We start from the raw sequence: 6,000 nt of genomic DNA, 5'->3' as shown, positions 1-6,000 counted from the left end.
ATTATTTATACTTTTGGCCCAATAACTAAATTCCTGTGACCCTCAGTGCAGCCACTGACTCCAACCAAAAACTACTGCCTGAAATTATGAAGAAGGAAGAAGACAAAAAGAGACAATCCAAAATCCTCCATCTTGTCCCATACCTATTACTATATTATAAAATCCTCAAATTCCAAACCCTTCACCATGTGAAATCACACACTTCTATTTAACTACACATGATGGATTTTAACTCCATCACTCAAATTTGGAAGCCTTCTCCAAAACCTCAGGACAAAAGCAGTGTTCTCCTGTTAGAAAGCACAGAAAGCTCAGAAATTCCAGATTTCTGGGGTCCAGCAGGACACACTGCAAGCAGGGAGCTCTTGGTCCAAAAATCTTCCTCACCCTCCTCTGGGCACGTGTGGGAGTGTGGGTTGGGGGATGAACATGAGTGAAAGGAGTTTTGTTTTAAAATAAAATAATCTTGGAGATATGCTCTGTTGGTGTGTAATCCAGGAATAAAAGGGTAATAATAATAATAATAATAATAATAATAATAATAATAATCCAGGGTTATCCTGAAGTCAAATCAGCATTCCACCTCACCTTACTACTGAAGTTTGTCTATATTGCTATAACTACAAACTAAAAAGGTGAAGAAATAATATTTAAAATACACATTTTTGTGTATTTAGCTCAATCAAGCATTAAACAGACCATCCCTGCAGCACAAGGTGTGTTTAATGCCATGACTGAGAGCTCCAGGCTCAGCCTGAAATGTGAGTGAGAATCTGCCACACTTCAAACTTTCAGTGACATTGGAGAACTTCTGGGGTATTTGGTCTGAGCATAGAAAATATTTTAATTTCCCATTTTTGTTTGAATTAGTACAGTGAAAACACTTCCTGGCATTGTAAAAAAACACCTGTGCTCTGTTCAGATTTGTATAACCCCTTCACCTCAGGGTTTTGGGTTACTTTGGCCTTAAATTGTTGAGAAAAATGTAAACCATGGCTAAGATGTATTTGTGCTTTAGAGAATAATGTTCTCAGGCCTTTGTGTGTGCACAGCAGTCACTCACTGTCCCCAAAATGAAATTACTTCTCTCCAGAAAAGCAGTTTCTGAAGTATTTCCTACATTCTTGCATTTTGCCAGTATGAGTGGCAGAGGATTTTTTAATTTGCTTTTAATTTGCTAAGGGATCATGAAGATGTATTAATGATGGTGGGAAAATAATCTGACTTCTGCCTAATAAATGTGCTTTATGCCTGGTAAACTGAAAAGAAAGAACCAAGTTTTAATATTTTTAATTTTAATTTTTTTGTATGCTTTTCTGATTTTCTTGAGGAATTTGGGGTGTTTTTTCAGGACCTATCGATCTGCAGCTGTCTGTGGATCTGCAGTAATATGTACAAGAAATGTGTGAATTATGTTTGCTTTGGAACATGTTAAAAAAATTGGACTGCCACTTAGGCGAAAATACAGTATTGTAATTTGTATATTTTGCTCTTTGACTGATACAAGCAACATTCAGCTTTTGATGAGCAAACAAGGAATGGGAAGTGATAAATATAAATAGAAATAGAAATAGAAATAGAAATAGAAATAGAAATAGAAATAGAAATGTAAATATACTTTACCTTTTCAGTACCTAGAGGTTTGACCTGTGAATTTTCTTTGTCTTGAATCAGAGCAAAATTTGGCTTCTGACTCTTCCAGCTCCCTTTGATGTAATTTTGGTGTGTTTGTTCTGTGCCTCTCTGCCATGGGGTGTTCTGTAGGGGCAGGTGAGTCATTTAATGCAGGTTTTTATAATCCTGTGGCTACTTAGGCAGTTTGAAAAATAAAATAGTGGTTATTAACTAATTGGAGAAGTGTGTGCTCTCTGCAATGAGCTGCTTTTAGTAAAAGCTGAATTTTCTGCTGGAACAACATCAGGTTGTGTGGACCAAGCCTCAAGTAAAGGTGAAGTTTTATTGGTGTGACCTGGTTTTCCTCACTTGTTTTACTCCTGCTGGGGGAGTGGGACCTGTGAACCATCCAGCTGTGGCTTCACCCCTGGCACAATATTGGTTTTAATGTTAATCAAAACCTGCACTGGGGTGCAGACAGATGAGAGAACACACCAAAAAACAAGGATAAACTGTTGGATACTGCTGGGAACCAGGAAAAAGCATCCTTGAAGCCTTGGGTTTGTCAGGCTGCTCAGGGACAAGAAATTATAGCAATGATTAAACACCTGCTGGAGATGTGATATTTTGCATAAAGCATGTTTTCAGAGAGGTGTTGCCTTCTTGTACCAATGAGCCTTTCCTGTTGTTTTGCACAAACTACCCTATAAAAGTGTAGTTTTCTTTAAATAAAGCTGTCTTCTGCTTCTCCACTACACAAAGGACTTAGCTGCATTATCCTTTCCACCACTCCTGTAGCCAAAATGCAGCAACAAACTCCTCTAGAGCTGACAGAATTAACAGAGCTGATTGCTGCAGGGATGCAGAGATGTGTGAAGGTGTGTTTGGGCTTCTCTGGGCTCTCAGGGCAACATTCCAGAGGGCTGGATGTGCATGCAGGGCTCTCTCCTTGCCATGTAAAGAAGTTAATATTTTATTTTCCCCACGTGGTTCTGTGTAAAATAATTAATTTAGGGAGGAAAAAAAAAAAAAGTGTTTGGATAGGCAGGCAGGGAAATTGTCCTTCCCCTGCTGAGTGGTCAACAACTTGGTCTTGGCCACTTAAACCAGCTCAGGACCTGGGCTCCAAATTCAAACTAAGATCCAGGATGATGCAAGGTCATCTGGGGTCAGCAGAGTGAAAATAAATCCTCTCCCGTTTGTGTTCCAGCTGGAACTCCTTGTCTCTGGAGTGGGATCCTCAGAGGCATTTCTTCATCTTGCTGGCATTTGAAGAATTTAGGAAAATGTGTGTTTTATGCCCTCTCTATTGGTGCTATGATATTTTAATGAGCAGCCCCTGGGAATTGGTGCTGTGACATTATTCTGGGTGAATACTTTGTCAGATCTTGCCCCTCTCTGTGTGGAAAAAGTTGTTCTTGGTTCCCATTGGAAATACAGCAAATTTTTTACATTACTGACAGAAGAAAATATTTGTTTTCTCCCAGCCTTTTTGAAGAATGATCTGCTTTTTTTTCTGGTGTACAAACACATCTGTTTTCATGGTTTGTGGCTTTGTAATAAATTGTGTCTGGAATGAGCATCCAAGTCAGAGTTTAAATATAGAAATAAGTGTTTGCCCTTCTGTGAAGGAAGGAGGGGAGATCTTTTTAAGATTTATTTTACTTCTCGTTATCCTGCTTTTGTCAGTAATAAATTCAGTTGATACCTCTAATTACAGCCTGTTTTGCCTGTGATATTTTGTGAATGATATCCCCCAGACCTTATCTCAACCCTTAGAGAGGTTTTAGGGGGTGCCTGGCCACATTCCTTGGTAATTCCACAGCAGGAGGTTTGTCACCTCTCTGGGTGACATCCATTATTTACATGAAGATTACTTATTGTTTTATTTGAAAATGAAATTTTAAAATACTGTATTTTCAGGAAGATTTCCTTGTTTTTTTTTTTTTTTTTATGTTGTTTTGTTTTGTTGTTTAAAATCAAAATGCTTTATTGGCTTAGAGAATTAGAGAATTTACCTGCCTTTCATTTAATTTTAAATAGCTCAATTTAAAAATTCTTTCCTATTTTCTTCACCTGGATTGGAATAATTCTCTGGGGTTTTTTTTTGCCCTTATTTTAATTCTAGTACCAGTCAGAGCAGCAAGTGTAAATCAAGTGGATTTATTTCCACAAACTCAGTGTTAAATTTCATGTTCCTTAAAAATACTCACTCATCTACCCAAAGTAGCAACATACCCAAGAATTTTTTTTTTTTTTGGGTAAAAACCCCCATAAAATCACCTTGAAAAGAAGAGCACAATACATAATTTTTTTTTATACCCATAATTCATTTTTAATTTACTTTCAGTTTTGGAGAGGGCAAATCACAGAGGGCAGATGTCCAGGCTCTGCATGAAAATGTTGATTGCTGTGTGCCTGGCAGCTTGTAAATGCCAAGTGCTTATTAGATGTTCATGAAATTATTTTCAGGCACTTCAGCTGATGAGTAGCTTGCAAACTGAACCTCTTTATTGAGAAATATATATATATATGTGTGTATGTACACTTATAAAAAACCCAAAAAGAACTTCCAAAGCTCCTAGAACTGTGACAAATCTCTGAGGATCCTTCATACTGGGTAAAATAGTTTATGTATTCTGTATTTCAGAAGCTGAAGACCAAGCTGCCATATAAATCTTTAATGCATAGAATTTTAAATTACTGTTCAGTGAACTCATTGCAGAGGGATGGTGAGAAGAAATCCCACAGGAATAGAATGTTGTTAATTCTAGCTTGTATTTTCATTTTCTTAGAAATTAATGTGTCTCTGCTTAGCAACAAATGTACTTCAGGCCAAATAGCTGAATTGCATGTATCTGGAGGTCTTAGTTTGGGGACAGGAATCACAAATTTGACTGTCTTTGTAAATGATCCTTGAAATTTTTGGCCACTGGGTAATGAGCAGATACACAGCTCAGGAAAACAGGTTGCTCTGTTTTGGTGGCTGACTCTGGAATTGAGTCCACCAAGTTTGTCAGTGTTGCTATAAAGAAATAAAACTGCTGAAGGGGAAAGCTTTGGGCAATTTCCCTCTGACAGGTCACACAACACTGTCACTTTTTCCCAGCTTGGTCCCTACAGCCTTGGGAATATGGAAGGGAGGAAAGGTGGGCACAGAATTCAGTGATGCTTCTGTATAACCCCCTCCTTCCCACAGACAGAATAAATATCTCCATGGAAAACACTGCACATCCTTTCTGAGGGAATGTGCTCATGAGTCAGGAGCTGTGGGTGAACGTGGAGATGGGATTTGCCCATCCCTGGAAGTGATTTGCAGCAAGTGTGGGTTTGGTGGAAGTGTCCAAAGCACCACTCCAAACTTTCCTTGACAAACCTGGGTCTGAAACCCTTCCAGAGCAGAGAAGGTAAAAAGGGAAAAATCAGTGGCCACAGGAAAGTAATATTTGGGTGCTCAGTTAAAGAAGATATTCAGTATTTTGGATAGAAATTCTGTCATGGTGCTTTGACTCACCTGGATGTGGATGAGGTTGCATTGCAGTTTACCTGAGCAACTCTATCTGTATTATTCACTATATAATAAAAAATCAAAAGAAACATTATTAGTTATCTACCTAAAAATGCAATGTGTTTTTTTTTTAAGGTTGTTTTTTTTTTTTTTTTTTTTTTTTTTTTTTTTTTTTTTTAAGAAACGGCTTTTCTGCTTGTTAAATTGTGAGGTAGTTTGCAGCCAAGCAGCAGGTCATTGATCACTGAACACACATTCCTCCTCTGCCTGTTTTTCTAATGGAATGGTATTATCTTCAGGATACTTGTCTAAATGGCTTTTTTAAAATTTATTTTTAATTTTTTTTTTATTGTATCTTGCAAGGAGGGAGCAACATTATTCTCAGCAAACCTTACCCCAAGATTTATTTGTCTCTGGCTAAAAAACCACATTTTCCTGTAGAAACAGTGGACCAGCAAGGACTAATTCTGTAATTAAATCACTGGTGGCTCTTCCTCTAATCCCTCAGCAAACATGGCTTGGCTCAGGCCAGCTCAGAATCACTGCAGAGTGCCTGATCTCTTACAGAAATCTAAATATACCAATTTATTTTTAACCTTGGAGCCCTTTGCCACACTGAGGGGAACCACTGGAAGGTATTTTTTGCCTCCCAAATGTTTTCACTTAGCTGGCTGTGGTTTTTCCTGGATAACTGGAATGCATTACCTCCAGGCACATTGTGTGGTACCCAGTGTGACTAATGTGCATCCACAATTCAATAAAGTTCCTGAAGATTTATTTTTTCATATGATAGTGCCAGGAGATCTCAAAGGCTTTGATGTTGACAGTTGCAGTAATTGCACTGCTTCCATTCTGGTGTTCCTGGTAAATTGGATTTC

The sequence above is a fragment of the Oenanthe melanoleuca genome, chromosome 5 (genome assembly GCF_029582105.1).
Source record: "Oenanthe melanoleuca isolate GR-GAL-2019-014 chromosome 5, OMel1.0, whole genome shotgun sequence".
Taxonomy (NCBI): domain Eukaryota; kingdom Metazoa; phylum Chordata; class Aves; order Passeriformes; family Muscicapidae; genus Oenanthe; species Oenanthe melanoleuca.
The sequence above is the reverse complement of the archived record's forward strand: the minus strand, read 5'-3'. Positions refer to the sequence as shown.